Here is a 19,152-nt window from a genome sequence, read left to right on the forward strand (position 1 = left end):
GCTTCTGGCGTTGTAACACGTGACGTCATGACAACGCGTCACCCTAATTGGCCAGAATGCCAAACACAGATTGAACCGAACCTAATGACGTCACTGGTGACGCCACAAATTTCCCCCTCCACTCCTCTCCCGTCTCTTCGTCACTGAGTCTGTCCCGCCGGATGCTCACCTTATGCGGATGAATGGATAATCGATCGTGTTTGACCGTGCGTGACTCAGCTGCCACTGAAGTTCGCATTACTACAGGAGTAAACGTGCAGTTATCGCTAGTTTTCAACACCTTATTCATCGGAGATCATAATCGACGAATTCCAAAAGGCACCCTTGGAGGTCTCTCGGTATTGAGCGGGGGCAGCGATTGGTTCCCTGTTCTTTTTACTGTGATATCATTTTGCGTACAATATCGTTCAGAGGGTATTATTTACGGTCGGGGAAGTTGCAAGCCCCAGACAGCGTTCGTTAGCAGTTCGGTAAACACTCCTGCACTGTTTCCTATTGTAGTTCTGTCATGTTCAGTTCAGTTTTTATTCCTTAACGGCCCCCCTTTAAAGGTGTGCTATTGAGGAGGCCGACGCTCACAGTAATTTTATTCAACACCCTGCTCTTTGCTGGGCCTCACCAAAGACGCAATAGCGGACAATATTGTCAAGATGTTAAAGTAATGTCGCGAATAATTTACAAGCTTGTTCAACCTTTCCCAAAAAATGCAGCAACCTTGTGTAACGTGGATAAAAAATGTATATCATTTGTGGATTCTGCAAAGTTTGGGAGGGACATGAGGATGGCGTTAAAGGAACTATGCAATAAATTAATTGAGATTACGTAAAGCAGACAGGAGATAGGCATTCCATCACTCGTCACCCCAGCGCAAGAATTTTTGAGCTAGCATTAATATCAACGAAGTTATAGATGATTAAAAATTACGTTCCTCCTCTCTAACCCCTTCAACTCGTACATGCGGGGCACCAGCTATGGGCACCAGAAAACAGCTATGGGACTGGGCCCCACCCAATGATTACGTCATTCGCTGACGTTCGGTTTGCGACTTCCGGTTGTCGCACCCAGCACCCCAGCAGCAGCGTCGGCAGCGTCTCTTCGCTCTCTCTTCGCCTTCCTGGATTGCGGCGCGCGTCGCATTTCTTCGCTTGTCACTGCGACAAAGGCACTTCGAATGGCTCCCGAACTCCAGACAGAAAGAGGCGGCAGAGGTAAATTGAAACCATACGCGCGAAAGCAAAGCCCTGGCTAGCGCTTTCCCGAGTAGGTCGCGCGGCGGCATGAGCAGACGATTTTCTTGGCTACCGGAAGTGTGCCAGTGACGTCGTGGATGCCGTGGCTCCAGCGAATGACAGCCTGTGTTGGCCTGCCGACGTCACGGGACTAGTGACGTCTATTTTCATGATTTCAGTTTAAAAATCGGCGACTACGAAGACACCAATCGGCCCGCAGTGTTTTGTAAAATTCATAATAAATTGCCGGTTCAGCTCCGAAAATCATACTTCGTGTGAATGCTTCATAGCACCATTTCTAAGCACCGAGAACATTTACAAGCGACTTTTAATTCGTTGCACAGTCCCTTTAATAAATCTTCTGCAGTTCCTTCGGGAGCACGTGATGTCTCTGAAAGTCACCTATATTGCTTGACAAGTACGGCTTTCTCCCGAAGCTGCGAGGAGTCGGGGACAGTTAGAGGACAGCTGGCTTGGGGACAGTTAAGGGTCCGGCACAGAATGCGGCGCATGTTTCGAGCGCGCACTTCTGCTCGAGTGCTAAATACCTCACTGCTCACTCCAGAGAGAGGAAGCTATACGATATCGGCAGCTTTCGCCTCACCCCCAAACCGAGACACTAGGCACTCTACTGACACACCGCTAAAGGCCGATTCACACGACGGACCGCTCGCCTGCGGATCAGGCGTCATGTCACTTTCCACTTCAGCTCCGTGAGGCTCACGCCTGATCCGCATAAGGATACGGGCGGCGCCCATGTCTAGTACGCTTATCGCTGCTCCTCTGGTCTTCACCTCTGCACGTGGCGTTAAGTGGATTGGGCGTGCCCGCGCTCATTCGCCATGCTATACTTCATATCACAAGTTGTTAGCAGCACTGTGCAGGATAGAGCTCGCTCGTGCTGAGAAATGAAAGTTCTTAACAGCTGTGAACACATATTCCTCCATTCGGCAAAAACGTCGAGCTCTGAAAAGCAAGCTTTCAGGCATTGTTTCGCTTTTAATCTGCAGTTCGACAGCAAGTTATCGCGTGCACAAAAAGCGTCAGACGATCAATTGACTGAATAAATATGAACGCGCAGGTAGCTGACCGTCGTTTGTTGTCATATTTGAGCCGATGCGTGGGCAGTCTAAAGGAAAGGATTAAATGAGCAGGTTGAACTAAGCACTTTCCAGTACCAACACATTCTATGCGCTCTCAGACGGAGCTTTTGCGCCGTCCGACAGCTCATTATCCACAGGGAGAACCGGAGGAGCGCCTTGCAACCGGACACCAGCCCACCGGCAGCCGTCGAAACGAGAAGGCCCGAAGACCGGAGATAGCGCAGTTGTCACGTGACTAAATATGGCGGCGCCCATCCTTCCGCTCTATAAAGCATCTATATACAGTGTATAGTTTCCGAGTTTCCGACATCGTTGGCCAGAGGTGAACGAGACGAACCGGAAGAGGGGCGTCACGTGACGCCTTGTCCGCGGGCAAATGGTCCATCGCGTGAATCGGTCTTAACATCTAGCTTTTGTTCAGATCATCCCCCCCCCCCTCCCTAAGTTCTCTACCACATGGAGTTGGAATGTACGAGCACCCATAACCGCCCACAAGAACTTCGTGGGACCACTAGGCGTTCCCACTGCTGTTCAGACAGCAGCTTCTGCTGGTCCACTGTGCGCGCGAGGTCGCAGCCAGCGCCGAGCATTTGAAATAAGAAGTTATCACTCGATAACGGAAATTAATTTTAATAAAGTTTCCTCTGTCTCTGATAGTGAAGAAACGTTCCTCTGTCTCTGCTAGTGAAGAAAAGCGAACAACCTTCGCAATAGCGTACTGCTGTTCGGCTCCCATGCACACAGGCCGTGGGATCGAATGCCGGTCATGCTGGCGGCATTTCGGTAGACGAGAAATGCGAAAACGCCAAATTTGCTATTTGCAGCCAGTGCATGTTAATGAATCTTATGTGGTCGAACTTCTTCAGGAGCCCTCCACTGCGGCATCCCCCATAGCCTACATTCAGGTTTTGGACGTTAAACTCCGCCTACCCTTCAAAAGGCTGGTTCTAAAGATGCCCTTTGAAAAATTTGCATGGGACCGGTATTTTCGTTTTGTAGTGATTTAGAGAAAAAAAGAAGGAATCTCGCCTGCGCTATTTTCGTGGCAAGCACACGCGCCACCAGGAAAGGAAAACGAAGACAGTATTCTTCGAACATTTGAGGTTCCATTCAGCTGAACGTTGTAGCAACCTGCCTGTCCTCCTCTTCTGTTCGCAGGTTCTTGACCTTACTGTTGCGCCGTCCGTGCCGATGACACACCCTCATACGGACCTCATGTGCCGCCTTCGTCTACCACCCAACGACAAGAGCCCATCGGCATCTGCGCCATCGCCCAAGCGGCCCATACCCAGCAGGATCACGACGCCCCGGCCTCTGTCCCTTTTTATATCCCCGACCAACTCGCCGGCCCCTTCAGCGGAAACAGCCGGACGTGATCTTGTCGAGCTACGAAGAGGCAATGAAACCACCACCAGACCTCAAGGTCTTCCGCCCTCTACAACTTTGCTGACCTGGTCACTTTTCTTCAGTCTCGCGTCGTCCCGGTACCTTCAACGGCGGCACCATCAACCGCGCCCGTGGTTCATGGCGCTGCCATCAAAACACCTAGAGGCGCCATGGTCCCCGTCTTCGCCGGCACTTCGTCCAGAAGAAAGAGTATCTGCTGGCACTGCCCCTCGGCCGCCATGAAGGGAGAAAAGGCCCCATATACTCTCAGGGGAACCAAATGAACCAGGTGGCAAGGCGTTTGTGTCGGATCAAGGACACCGCAATCCATGGTCGGCATCCGATGTCACCCTGCCCGCTGTTCATGGCGCTGCCATCTCAACACCTAGCGGAGACATGATCCTCGTCCTCGCCGAGACGCTTCATCCTGAAGAAAGAGTATCTGCTGGCACTGCTCCAGGGACGCCATCGAGGGAGAAAAGGCCACGTATGCTCTCAAGGGAACCAACTGGACAAGGTGCCAAGGCGTTTGTGTCGGAGCAAGGACACCGCAATCCATGGTCGGCGTCCGATGTCACCCTGCCCGCAGTTCATGGCGCTGCCATCCCAACACCTAGCGGCGCCATGGTCCCCGTCTTCGCCAAGACACTTCTTTCTGAAGAAAGAGTATCTGCTGGCACTGCTCCAGGGATGCGACCGAGTGGGAGAGAGCTCAAGATATCCTGAGGGAAGACAGCTGGACGTAGTGACAATTGGGCCCGGGCGAAGCAAGGGCACCACCTTTCGTGTTGGGAATCTGATGTCACATTGCTCCCGATCCACGTCACTTTGTTCCCGGTCATCGTCTTCACCAAGCAGCTTTGTACATCATGATAGAGCATCTGCTGGCACTTCTCCATGGAAGCTGTTGAGCAGGAAAGGACTCAAGATTTTTTGACCCAAGGCAACTGGACATGGTGGCAATGGGCATGGCCTGAAGCAGGGACCCCACGATCCGATTTCGAATTACGACGTCATCTTACCCCTCGTCCACAGCCCTGAGATCCGAGCTGCTCGCGGCTCTAAGGTCCCTGTCATTGATGTCTGGCTTCTAGTACAAGAAGTCGTCTTACGGCCCTGTATCAGGGGGGCTAAAATGTAGGAGATGCTGCCAAGTATACGTTAGCATCAGGTGATCGCAGTTTCATTCATTTGGATAAGCAATAACTGTACTAGTGTTCCCAGGATATGACGTTGTAGTGCTTTTGTCTCCGCTAGGACTCTGACTTTTTCAGAGAGTTATACTTTTTGGTCATCATTAAGGGGCCAGAATCGCAGAATTTCGAGGTGGTTGGTGGAGAGGTGATGGATCCGGCTTCTCCCGCCAGTGACCGCTCTAGTGGTTGTGTATTATCTTGATTATTTTCTTAATTTCTCTCGAAATAACAGCCTTCGTTCTGACGTTGCAAATCTGAGGCAAAGCATATTAAAAGCAAATGCAGGCGTTATGGATGTCAGCCTGGTAAAACAATTATATCGTTACGTATCCCGGGGTCAAATATCACTGCGATGATGTGCTGGGAATAAATGAAGTTTTCAACTCTTCCTCTATTTTTTTCTGATTGACCAGACTGTCACCTAATGTTGCGTGGAAAACAAGTACGAAGGTTTATGCTGTCCTTTGTTTGGCCGGTGTCTTTCTAATGTTTTTGTGATGCCATAAACAAGTTAGCTGCACATGTTAGCGTTAAAACTACCTGCGTAAATACCATACACTCTCTGTCTTAATGTTGATTCATGGTTTCAACGCGATTTTTCCAGCTACGTAAGTTTAATTTCAAAGGCAGGCGCGTTAGTAACAAAAAGTCAGAACAGCGCAGAAAATTCTGCGCTATTGTGCTGCAGAGGTCATGGCAGCTATGAAGCTTCCAGAGTTGAGGCACATACCAAAGAACCGTGATACACTGAGAGAAAAGAAACTATTACGATATTCGGAAATACATAACTACTGTGCAGCTGTTTTGATATTGACGAGTCTTGTACACTGTTTTAATATTTATTCTGTATAAGCGCAGGCACAGCTTTTCAGACTGTGATTCGACCGGAGGAGTGTGTGTAGCGTCGGCGCTATACTTCTGCCCGCGGGGCTTTAACGGCGCAATCTTGGCGGCGCTAACGTTTTATTTTGTTTTAAGTTTTGCGGAAATCAACCGCACCAGAAATTCGCATTACGGACTATCGCAATCGTCGTGAGAGGTTTTCATTCTCATCTTTAGTTTTAACAGGGTTCTAACTTCTGCATCCTCATCGGGCGTTCAGCGGTTGTGTGCTTTTCACAGAGATCGCAGTGGCGCATTTCCGAACGCTCAGGACCACAGTGTCGGAAATTGCGTATAAAGGAATTCAGCTGCGCCGTCTAGTGGGCAATACAATAATATTTTTTCCTGTGTCTTCCGCAGCCGGCTTCAGATCCTAGAAGACAGGTCTTGGAGAAATGATGTAGTGTACAGGGTCAGACCTGTATAAAATATTTCTTTCTGTTTTTAGGTACTAAAGCCGATACGGGCCGCTGTAAGAGGGCTGCGGAGGAGATTTCATCCCAATTACTCGTTTTGCTTGGCTTCACTGCACAGCTCACGATACGATGCGAGGACGATGCGCGCGTCCTCGGAGCCGAAACCGCCGAACGCTTGAGCCAGGCGAATCACGATAATGGCACTCGGGATTTTCCGCGCCAAAGCGCCAATGTGTTCGCCTTTGCCTCGTCGATGAGGAAGAGGATATGAAGTGTGAAGCAAATTTTAGTGGTAGCTGTACTCTTAATCAACTCATTAATTTCTAACATCACCAGGATGCGGGGTTAAGCGACTGCAGCTAACGCAGGAATTCGCATTGTCTTTTATGGTGGCCTGGTAATTTGTTTTGTTGTTCGTATACCTTTGGTATATGATATACACCGCGAATTATGTGCTCTGAATACGTTACGTTACTTAAATGTGAATATTTGTCACTTAAAAATGTTCCGACTTTCACAATTTCTTTTCATTTAGGAGACGCCATTCTATCGGAGTTATAAATGCGATAACTCCGATGTTTTATTCTTTGACATGAAATAGCTTTAAGACACGCGAATATATATACATGCTAAGAGTAACTGGCATGTTTTGAAAATTGTCTTGCAAAGGCAGCAGTCGTTTTTTGTGCGACCCACTTTTTCCCGTGGTGCTTTTTGCCTTCTTATTTGCGGAAGTACGAAATAATGATGAATTATAGAGTTCACCTATAACATAAATTGGCATAGCAATTACGAATATTGTGCTGTGTTTTGAGTCGTTTTTTGTGCGACCCACTTTTTCACGCGGTGCTTTCTGCTTTCTTATTTGCGGAAGTACAAAATCATGATGAATTAGATAGAGTTGACCTATAAAATAATTTGACATAGTAATTACGGATATTGTGCTCCGTTTTTTCTAGCGCTGAGGAGACGGACGAAGTGCATTTGCTTGGCTCTATAAACATTTGGGGTGAACAATCATGGAAATACCGGCTGTCAGACTTCTCATCGTATTAGCTTCTCTTCTTCTCTTTGGAATCTGATTATTTGTCGCTTAATTTCGCTATTCGATTGAAAGAATTCGTGCGCCATTTTATTCCCCTCTGCAGTGACATCACTGGTTCTTCACCTCTTTTGAAATCTCGGTTTCGGTACCAGGCCCTTTGACACTGACTTCACATACCCTCGTCCCAGATTCTCATTCTCGGCCGGCTTCTAGTTATTAAATAGGAACGCAGCGGGCACCATCGCGTGCGAAAGGTCTGTATTGTGTGCGGCAGCTATTGTGTGTATTGTGTGCGGCACACGCGCTCCTTTTTTCTTGCCTAGCCATCTCGATACGACTCGCCGCTCGAATTGTGTCGGAAAAAAATGTACAAGACCCTATCCACGCTGACAACTGTTTTCGCGCTTTTTCCCAGGCGTGAGCAACAGCGCAGCGCACGCGCCATCTGCGCCAGCTGCTCTCTCTGGGCATTTTTCTGAGACGCTTGGTCTGCAGATTCGCGCCCGCGGTCGGTACTTGGCAGAGTAAGGGGTGCGGCCAAGAGGCAATTTACCTTCCCCCTGCCACCAAACTATAAATACAAAAATATCCCGGGGCCGCTTCTGCTCCGGTGCACCTTCACTGTTGGTATTCTTCACAAAAAACTACCGAAGATTGGCAGAATCCATAGCTGGGTGGTTGCTAGACCCTGCTTTTTAAACATGCCCCATAGGAAATCTCGTACAGGGATCGAAGCGGGCAAAGATCAAAGTTTTAGGCCTCTCATGCAGAAAAGAATGGCAATAAGTGCGTTACAGGTAGCCTTATTGAGCCTCCACGAAGTAGAGAGATAATTATTGATTGTAATTAACCTCTGCCGCGTGCGCTTGAATGTACTTTCTAAGCTCCGTATACAAGCTGTTTCAGCTAAATTATCAGCAGAATTTAAAAAACAACAATGCGCTCAACGAAGATTCGACTAGTGCAAGGTTTTGACAGCCTGCTGGTGCCGGATTTTAGTCATTCACAAAGTTAAATTAGGTGACTCCTTATTGTTAACTTCAGCGACAAATTTTAAGCGTAAAAGTTGCTGAGCATTTTGAGAAATACCCATTTTAGTTATTTTCTTCGAATAGCTTTAGCTTACTTCCTTTTTTGTCTTGAAAAAAAGCTCACACACATCTACGAATGAAGACTTCATGCAAGAACGTCAACAACAGCTGCGGAAGTTCAGAGCGCCAACGAAGAAGCAGGACAAGAAAACCTTCGCTCTGGCGCTGCTACGGCAGCCATCCGCCAAACATACAGCGAGACAGAAAAAGAAGCGACGCTCTCTACGTGAGTGAGAGGAAAAGAAAAACGACGCAGACATCATTGGAACAGCAATGAAATGAGACTAGCAAGCGCACTTTCCTCTTTGCAGAGACTTAAGCGCGCGCCTCCTCTCTCTCTCCCTCACACACAAACACACGCACGCACGCACGCACGCACACACACACACACACGCACACACACACACACACACACACACACACACACACACACACGCACACATACACGCACGCACACACGCGCACACACGCGCACACACGCGCACACACACACACTCACACACACACACACGCACACACACACACACACACACACACAAACACACACACACACACACACACACACACACACACACACACACACACACACACACACACACACACAAACACAATATTGTATTAAGGGTAGAAGAATCTGTTTTCGTGAGAATGTCGAACAACGTGCTATCAGACACTGTTTCGCGAAATATTACTTGTTCAATTCGCTAGCGAACGTAAGACTACAGCGAACAACAGAACATCAGACTCAACTTATGATATGAAGACTACTTTGTCTGCAACAAAACTTAATGCTATCTCACACTCCGAGTGAAAGCTACGAATCGCATGCACATAGTATGTAAGAGGGCAACAGAATAAGCGCTAGTCTGTTATCACGTTGCGTCTTCCACGCCTGTTCTCTCTTTCTGCCGTCCTCGTTTTTCTACGCTGTTTTAGAAGCAAAACCAACTCGCCCAGCTTTCCGCTATCCTATGCTTGAAAGGGGTAAGAATTTTACTCAGGGGTTTGACGGCATAGCAGAAGCACTCCAAAGCTCCGCACGGTACCTTCACCACATCATAGAGCTTATGTAGGGAATATTTTACAAATTTCCACAACAACGGCCTAAAAATGCAGGAGCCTTACGCCAGGCGGACCAAAATTCATTGAATTTTTTTAGCGCAGAAGTCGGTTGTAAAGTTAAGTACTATTCCGGAGTCATTAACAAGCGCGTATCCCCTCTGAGGCTGTGAAGAGCACGAACGGATGCACGCAAAGTTTATTAATTCGAGATCTGTAGCCCTGACTCATTTTATTACGTGTACTCCAAAAAAACGCTATCAGAAAGTCGGTTTCATGCAGATTTTCTCAACACGATGGTTAGACCGTTCTCTTTCACTTTCACCGGATACAGAAAGACAAGAAATAAAAGAAGTTCGCCTACACTATTCCAGTGCCGCGAACACGTGGCGCAAGCAAATGAAAAAGAAGAACGCACTCTTCGATTTGTCGTTTTGCCAGAGCGCTGTGGTATGGTGCAGCTCCTCTTCCCGTTGCCGCTTGCTGGCTTTCCTGCTGTCTCCTCCACCGAGCCTCAAACGTCATCTAACGAGCCTCAAGTGCTCCATTGCGCTACCAAACAACAGCAGCACGACTGCATCCATGCTCTCCCGCATCCATGCCGGTATTCGAAGTCGCTATCCGATGCCACTCTGCTCGCGGTTCATGGCGCTACCTTCCAACCACCTGAGGGCACCATTGACTGCGTCTTCACCAAGCCGCTTCCTATTGAAGAAAGAGTATCTGCTGGCACTGCTCCAGGGTGGCCATCGAGGGGTAGAAGCCTCCAGATTTTCATGGCGAAGTCAGCTGGAAGTCGCTGCAAGACGATTCGGCCGCAGCGAGGGAGCCGGTGTTCGACGTCGCTATCCGATGTCACCCTGTTCGCGGTTCATGGCCCTGCCGTCCGACCACCTCAGGGCACCATTGACCGCGTCTTCACCAAGCCGATTCCTATTGAAGAATGAGTATCTGCTGGCACTGCTCCAGGGTGGCCATCGCGGGGTAGAAGCCTCCAGATTTTCTTGGCGAAGTCAGCTGGAAGTCGCTGCATGACGATTCGGCCGCAGCGAGGGAGCCGGTGTTCGACGTCGCTATCCGATGTCACCCCGTTCGCGGTTCATGGCCCTGCCGTCCGACCACCTCAGGGCACCATTGACCGCGTCTTCACCAAGCCGCTTCCTATTGAAGAATGAGTATCTGCTGGCACTGCTCCAGGGTGGCCATCGCGGGGTAGAAGCCTCCAGATTTTCTTGGCGAAGTCAGCTGGAAGTCGCTGCAAGACGATTCGGCCGCAGCGAGGGAGCCGGTGTTCGACGTCGCTATCCGATTTCACCCTGTTCGCGGTTCATGGCCCTGCCGTCCGACCACCTCAGGGCACCATTGACCGCGTCTTCAGCAAGCCGCTTCCTATTGAAGAAAGAGTATCTGCTGGCACTGCTCCAGGGTGGCCATCGCGGGGTAGAAGCCTCCAGATTTTCTTGGCGAAGTCAGCTGGAAGTCGCTGCAAGACGATTCGGCCGCAGCGAGGGAGCCGGTGTTCGACGTCGCTATCCGATGTCACCCTGTTCGCGGTTCATGGCCCTGCCGTCCGACCACCTCAGGGCACCATTGACCGCGTCTTCACCAAGCCGCTTCCTATTGAAGAAAGAGTATCTGCTGGCAATGCTCCATGGTGGCCATCGAGGGGTAGAAGCCTCCAGATTTTCTTGGCGAAGTCAGCTGGAAGTCGCTGCAAGACCGATCGGCCGCAGTGAGGGCGCCGGTGTTCGACGTCGCTATCCGATGTCACCCTGTTCGCGGTTCATGGCCCTGGCGTCCGACCACCTCAGGGCACCATTGACCGCGTCTTCACCAAGCCGCTTCCTATTGAATAAAGAGTATCTGCTGGCAATGCTCCATGGTGGCCATCGAGGGGTAGAAGCCTCCAGGTTTTCTTGGCGAAGTCAGCTGGAAGTCGCTGCAAGACGATTCGGCCGCAGCGAGGGAGCCGGTGTTCGACGTCGCTATCCGATGTCACCCTGTTCGCGGTTCATGGCCCTGCCGTCCGACCACCTCAGGGCACCATTGACCGCGTCTTCACCAAGCCGCTTCCTATTGAAGAAAGAGTATCTGCTGTCACTGCTCCAGGGTGGCCATCGCGGGGTAGAAGCCTCCAGATTTTCTTGGCGAAGTCTCGCTGGATGTCGCTGCAAGACGATTCGGCCGCAGCGAAGGAGCCGGTGTTCGACATCGCTATCCGATGTGACCCTGTTCGCGGTTCATGGCCCTGCCGTCCGACCACCTCAGGGCACCATTGACCGCGTCTTCACCAAGCCGCTTCCTATTGAAGAAAGAGTATCTGCTGGCACTGCTCCAGGGTGGCCATCGCGGGGTAGAAGCCTCCAGATTTTCTTGGCGAAGTCAGTTGGAAGTCGCTGCAAGACGATTCGGCCGCAGCGAGGGCGCCGGTGTTCGACGTCGCTATCCGATGTCACCCTGTTCGCGGTTCATGGCATTGCCGTCCGACCACCTCAGGGCACCATTGACCGCGTCTTCACCAAGCCGCTTCCTATTGAAGAAAGAGTATCTGCTGGCACTGCAGGGCCGTCATCGAGAGGAAAAAGCCCCCGTATACTCTCAGGGGAGCCAGCTAGACGGGGTGGCAAGGCGTTTGGGTCGGAGCAAGGGCACCGCAATCCGTGGTCGGCACCCGGTGCCACCGTGCCCGCGGTTCATGGCACTGCCATACAAATACCTCGCGTCACCATGGCTACCATCTTCGCCAACGCGATCGTCCCTAAGAAAGAGTATCTGCTGGCACTGCTCCAGGGCTGCGACCGAGTTGGAGAAGCCTCAAGATATCCTGAGGGAAGACAGCTAAACGTAGTGACAGTTCGGCCCGGGCGAAGCAAGGGCACCACCATTCGAATCTGGAATCTGATGTCACCTTGCTCTCGATCCATGGCACTGTGCTCAGACGAGCTCGCAGTGCCATGGTCCTTGTCTTCGCCAAGAAGTTTCTACATCAAGAAATAGTATCTGCTGGCACTGCTCCATGGGAGCTGTAGAGCAGGAGAGGTCTCCGGACTTTTTGACGCAAGGCAACTGGAGATGGTGGCAATGGGAATGGGTCGGAGCAAGCACCCAATGATTCGAGTTCGAATTACGACGTCATCTTATACCTCGTCCACAGCCCTGAGATCCGAGCTGCTGGCGGTGCTAAGATCTCTGCCATCGATGTCAGGCTCGTAGTACAAGAAATTATCTTGCGACACTGTACTAGGGGGCCAAAGTATGGGAAATGCTGCCAAATAATCCGGTGAAATTAACATCCGGCGAAAGGAGTTTCATTAATTTCGATAAAGAGAACTGCACTAGCGTTCGCAGGATATGACGTTGCGCTTTTTGTCTTCGCTAGGACTGTGACTTTTTCAAAGAGTTATACTTGTTGGTCGCCATTAAGTGGCCAGAATCGCAGAATTTCGAGGTGGTTGGTGTAGAGGAGGCGGATCCGGCTTCTCCCACATGTGACCGCTCTAGTGGTTGTGTATTATCGTGATTAGTTAATTGCATTGCTCTTTTACTCGAAATACCTTAAGAGACATTGTCCTGACGTTGCAAATGTGGGGCAAACCTTATTAAAAGCAAATGTAGGCGTAATGGATGTCAGCCTACTAAAACATTATATCGTTACGTATCCCGAGGTCAAACATCTCTACGATGGTATGCTGGGAATAAATGAAATTTCCAACTCTTCGTCTATTTTTTCTGATTCACCAGGCTGTCGTTAATGTTGCCAGGAAAACAACTACAAAGGTTTTTACTGCCCTTTGTCTGCGCGGTGTATTTCCAATGTGCAATAACCAGGTTATCTGAAAAGGTTACCATTAAGTCTGATTGCATAAATTCTATACACGTTCTGTCTTCATGTTTATTCATGGTTACGCGATTTTACGTGCATTACGCCTGTTTCTCTCTTTCTGTCGCCCTCGTTTTTCTACCCTGTTTTAGAAGCAAAACCAACTCGCCCAGTTTTCCGCTATCCTATGCTTGAAAGGGGTAACAACTTTTCTCGGGGGTTTGACGGCATAGTAGAAGCACTCCAAAGCTCCGCACGGTACTTTTACCACATCATCGAGCTTATGTAGGGAATATTTTACAAATTTCCACAACAACTGCCGAAAAATGCAGCATCCTAATACAAGGCACACCAAAATTCAATGATTTTTTTTAGCGCAGATGTCGGTTTTAAGAGGAAGTATTATTCCGCAGTCCTTAACAAGCGCGCAGCTCCTCTGAGGCATTGAAGAGCACGAACTGATTCGCGCAAAGTTTATTCATTTGAGATCTGTAGACGCGACTCATTTTGTTACGTGTAAACCGTAACACCCCTATCAAAAATTCGGTTGCATGCCAATTTTCCCAACACGATCGCTACACATTCGCTACGAAAGAAATGAAAATCGCCTTCACAAGTGCAGTGGCGCTCACACGTGGCGCGAGCAAATGAAAAAGAAGACTGCATTCGTCGATTGTTCGATTTGCCAGAGCGCTAGGGTACGCTGCCGGTCCTCTTTTGGTTGCCGCTTCCTGGCTTTTCTGACTCCTCCAGCAAGCCTCAGACATCACCTCAAGTGCTGCATAGGTCTACCACCAAACCACAGCAGCACGACTGCATTCAGGCCCTCGTACAAACAGCCGATCAGACAGGATGGCGTCTCCCCGGTCCCCGCTCTCCTTACTTCCGACCAGCTCCGTGGTACGTCCAGCGACATCCACTGGCAATGGCCGCCTCCTGTTAGGACGCACGAAGGTAACCGCCTTGAAAGTCATACTCATCACGCCCTCCGTGTCCTCGCTAATGAATTCGTTCAAGTCCAGGCTCATTACGCTCTGGCGGCTTCTCCAGCGTCTCTTGGCAGTTGCGGGAATTCGGTCGGAGCTGACCAAGAAGATAAAATTTCAAATGATAAGCTCGACATTACTTTCCTCCTCGTACATGGCACTGCGGTCCTACCAGCTCCTGGCACCAAGGTCCTCGTCTTTCCCAAGCCGCTTCTCCTTGGAGAAAGAGTACGTGCTGGGACTGCTCCAGAGTGGCCATCGAGGGGTAGGATTCCTCAGATTTTCTGGGCCAAGTCAGCTGCAAGTGGAGGTGAAACGGTTCGACCGGAGCAAGGAAACCGGTATTCGACGCCGGTATCCAGTGTCGCCCTGCTCGTGGTTCATGGCGCTGTCGTCCAACCATCTCACCGCGCCACGGACCCCGCCTTCACCGAGCCGCTTCTTTTTCCGGGAAGAGGATCTGCTGGCGCTGCTTCAGGGAGCCCATTTCGGAGTAGAAGCCCTCAGATCTTCTGGGCCAAGTCAGCTGCAAGTGGAGGCGAAACGGTTCGACCGGGGCCAGGAAACCGGTATTCGACGTCGGTATCCAGTGTCGCCCTGCTCGTGGTTCATGGCGCTGTCGTCCAACCATCTCACCGCGCCACGGACCCCGCCTTCACCGAGCCGCTTCTTTTTCCGGAAAGAGCATCTGCTGGCGCTGCTTCAGGGAGCTCATTTCGGAGTAGAAGCCCTCAGATCTTCTGGGCCAAGTCAGCTGCAAGTGGAGGCGAAACGGTTCGACCGGGGCCAGGAAACCGGTATTCGACGTCGGTATCCAGTGTCGCCCTGCTCGTGGTTCATGGCGCTGTCGTCCAACCATCTCACCGCGCCACGGACCCCGTCTTCACCGAGCCGCTTCTTTTTCCGGAAAGAGTATCTGCTGGCGCTGCTTCAGGGAGGCCATTTCGGAGTGGACGCCTTCAGATTTTCTGGGCGAAGTCAGCTGGAAGTGGAGGCGAAACGGTTCGACAGGGGCAAGGCAACCGGTATTCGACGTCGGTATCCAGTGTCGCCCTGCTCGTGGTTCATGGCGCTGTCGTCCAACCATCTCACCGCGCCACGGACCCCACCTTCACCGAGCCGCTTCTTGTTCCGGAAAGAGTATCTGCTGGCGCTGCTTCAGGGAGGCCATTTCGGAGTAGAAGCTTTCAGATTTTCTGGGCCAAGTCAGCTGCAAGTGGAGGCGAAACGGTTCGACAGGGGCAAGGAAACCGGTATTCGACGTCGGTATCCAGTGTCGCCCTGCTCGTGGTTCATGGCGCTGTCGTCCAACCATCTCACCGCGCCACGGACCCCGCCTTCACCGAGCCGCTTCTTTTTCCGGAAAGAGTATCTGCTGGCGCTGCTTCAGGGAGGCCATTTCGGAGTAGAAGCTTTCAGATTTTCTGGGCCAAGTCAGCTAGAAGCGGAGGCAAGGCGGTTCGACCGGGACAAGGATACCGGTATTCGACGTCGGTATCCAGTGTCGCCCTGCTCGTGGTTCATGGCGCTGTCGTCCAACCATCTCACCGCGCCACGGACCCCGCCTTCACCGAGCCGCTTCTTTTTCCGGAAAGAATATCTGCTGGCGCTGCTTCGGGGAGGCCATTTCGGAGTAGAAGCCTTCAGATTTTCTGGGCCAAGTCAGCTGCAAGCGGAGGCAAAACGGTTCGACCGGGGCAAGGAAACCGGTATTCGACGTCGGTATCCAGTGTCGCCCTGCTCGTGGTTCATGGCGCTGTCGTCCAACCATCTCACAGCGCCACGGACCCCGCCTTCACCGAGACGCTTCTTTTTCCGGAAAGAGTATCTGCTGGCGCTGCTTCAGGGAGGCCATTTCGGAGTAGAAGCCTTTTTTCTGGGCCAAGTCTGCTGAAAGTGGAGGCAAGACGGTTCGGCCGGAGCAAGGGCACCGGTATTAGACTTCAGTATGAGATGTCATCCTGCTCGCGGTTGATGGCGCTGCCGTCCGACCACTTCACGCAGCCACGGACCCCGTCTTCGCTAAGGTGCCCCTCCTCAAAGAATATATATGCGGGCCCTGCTCCAGGGCAGCTGTCGATGGGACAGTGCCAAGCTCACGGTGCTATGGCGTTGTCTATACGCCTGCTTCTACCATGAGGAGAAGTCTTGCTGGCTCTACTGCAGCTCGGCAACGCAATGGAAGAGGCTACCGAAATTTCTCTGTACGGCTTCCGCTGGTCGGGCTAGCACTCGCATGGACAATGCTAAGACTGCATTAGCGGATGCAAGATCCCAGTCATTCGAATTTTCATACCTGCTTCTCTTACCACCCATTTAGAGTTCTCGCGATTGTATAATACGTCATACAGGGACCGCTCTCAGATGGACGTTTGATTCGTTGCGTGGCGTCCAACGCATGAACTCTCCACTCCCCGGTGCTGTGACCGCCGCCTAAAGATCAAAAGAATCTTTAACGTAATATCGCGTCGTGCTTAAGATTCCGTCGCGCTATACTTTGATATAGATCGCTGCGTTGGAATGTGTTGAATAAAATAAATTGTACATGCACACTTCAGTGTTTTTTTCCTTTATACCTGAAAGCCGCTGCTGTGGTTTAGCGGAAACAAGTTCGGCTCCTGAGCTCAAGGACGTTTGATCGAATCTCTACCGCGGTGGCCACATTTCGATGGAGGCAAAGTGTCACAAACTTCACGCGTTCTGTGTGCTCTCAGTGCACGTTAAAGAACCCCAGGTCGTCGAAATTAACCTGGGGCTTTAAACACCTCACACCGTGCCATACTTTTACACCTTTAAAGTGGTTGTGCCGCTCAAATACCGTACATTTACTGGCATAACTTTTTTTTAAGAATCGCTGAAAGCCTGTGGGGTGCGTTCATTACGCGGGGTAAAATATTCAGAAAACATATCGGGTAAAAACGGGGCAAAGTGGTGTAATATATACTTGTAGTACGACTCACCTTATAAAGGAAAAAAGACGCTTTCGAACACTCTTTCCTACTCGAGAGCGTAGTTAATGTCTGTCTTCTACCCGCACGTTTAAACAATACAATTCAAAAAGCGTAGAACTAGAGTTCATTTCAGCACAACTCGCAGTATGCCTTTAAAATGCTTAGCACAGCACACCGAGCTGAGAAGCCCTTTGTGACCACTGGCATTGTTTCTATACTGGTTCTTATATTCCTTGCAGAACATAGTTACTGGCTGTTCGCCAGGTATGGTGAGGTATTGTCGCGAGAACATTCGAAAGATGCTGCTTTGTAGAATTATGTGGTTATTTCGGAGTTAAAAAGGGGCGCTTGCTAAGATTCCTTGCCATCATCTGTAGACTGCTAGCGGAGAGAAAGGGGCATGTTGATTTCACGAGCAGGAACGTGGTGAAGGGGGGAGGTGTGGAGGGGAGGGGCGGCGAGATAGTGTGGATCACGTTAAGATCAACTTCTGGTTGCCGCCTTCAGAAGCATAATACCGCCATGCCCGATCCTGAGAAAGAGGATCGGATTATAGATCCGTACGTCCTGCTTTCCGGATGATAATGGAACTTTTCAATGGCACCCGTGATATTAGTTCTATGAAGATGCCTGCGAAGATGGATGTGCACAAACCAATGTTCCTCAACAGTGATAAGGGAGTAATTATTGATTACCATCCATAAGAAGATTCCCCTTAACGTTGGACCCTCATTCGTCAAAAGCGTAAAATTAATGTCATTATAGACCTAGATACTTGTAAATATCCATTAAACGGGCGGAAAGGAATACGTATACCCTGCGGACATGCCAGGCAGATATCCGCACACGATATCTGTGCGCGGGATTGTAGGGATTTATAGCTACTTGCTCCTTCCTTAGCCAGTGCTCTTCCACATAGCTCCTTCATATCTCACCTGCGGTTAGGGCCGTTAGACTCGGGGAATTGCTGGTTTGGATTGGAGTTCATGCTGACTACCGTTAATAACAACGCAGGAACGGACTAAGGAAAATACGGTCGCTTTCACTGCACGGGCTCGTACCTACCCGAAAGCCCGGGGCCAGTCTGTGCTGCCTGGATGGCTCGGGAAATGCGCTGTTTAGACGGGCCGGGCCCAGGCTTGAAGTTCCGGGCTAGGGCACGTACAAATTGACAGGCATGTGCTGGGATTTTGATTACTTATTGTTGGGTGAAGCACGTTTGGGGGTTCTGGCTTTTAAGCTGGCTACAAGGGTGAAATAGGGCCCATGATTTAGGGCATGAAGTGCCAACGTTTTCTATAGTTTATTTTTAGGATTTGATGTTTCCTACAGCTGCGTTTAGCTAATGAAAGAAGGGTTCGACTAATAGAAAAGAAGAACTCAACCGGACACCCGATATCTCTCCCCCATATGGATCCGCGCGTTCTTCCCGCTTTCAGAATTCCAGATGATGCTGACAATGCAAAGTAGTTCGGAGGTGCGGACCCGTCGCGATTGCGACGGCTGCCCGAATGCCACCCGCTCTGAGAGTGCAACGGATAGTGCGCACTTTCGGCCTTGCATTACGCGGCGAACCACGTCACAGCGGCGTCGGCACGCCGATAACTCATGTCTGCTTGTGCCACTGCGCCCTTTGCGAACGTCGCTCATTGTCCGCCGGCAAGGCCGCGGAGTCTTGCGTTCAGCGGGCAGCATTCGGAGGGCCATATACTGCGATAGCTGCCGGCCGAGCAGCAACCGAAATGCGTACTGACATTTTTATGCCCCTTGTTTGGAGTATAGGATAGTCTAGACCGCTTAATCGCCATAAAAGCTAACCTAACACCATCTTATGATGCAGGGGAAGAAACCGTTGCAGGATTGCCACGTTGCGTTCGAATACGGGTGCCCCTAGTGGGGGAGGGGGTAACATGGCGCCATACTGTCCCGGGCAGCCATTGTTTCCGCAGCAGCATCGTTTCGTTAGGATGCGTTCTTCATTTCTGGCT

Source organism: Amblyomma mixtum, chromosome 3, assembly GCF_055824585.1.
Source record: "Amblyomma mixtum isolate Tamu chromosome 3, ASM5582458v1, whole genome shotgun sequence".
In the NCBI taxonomy this organism is placed as follows: domain Eukaryota; kingdom Metazoa; phylum Arthropoda; class Arachnida; order Ixodida; family Ixodidae; genus Amblyomma; species Amblyomma mixtum.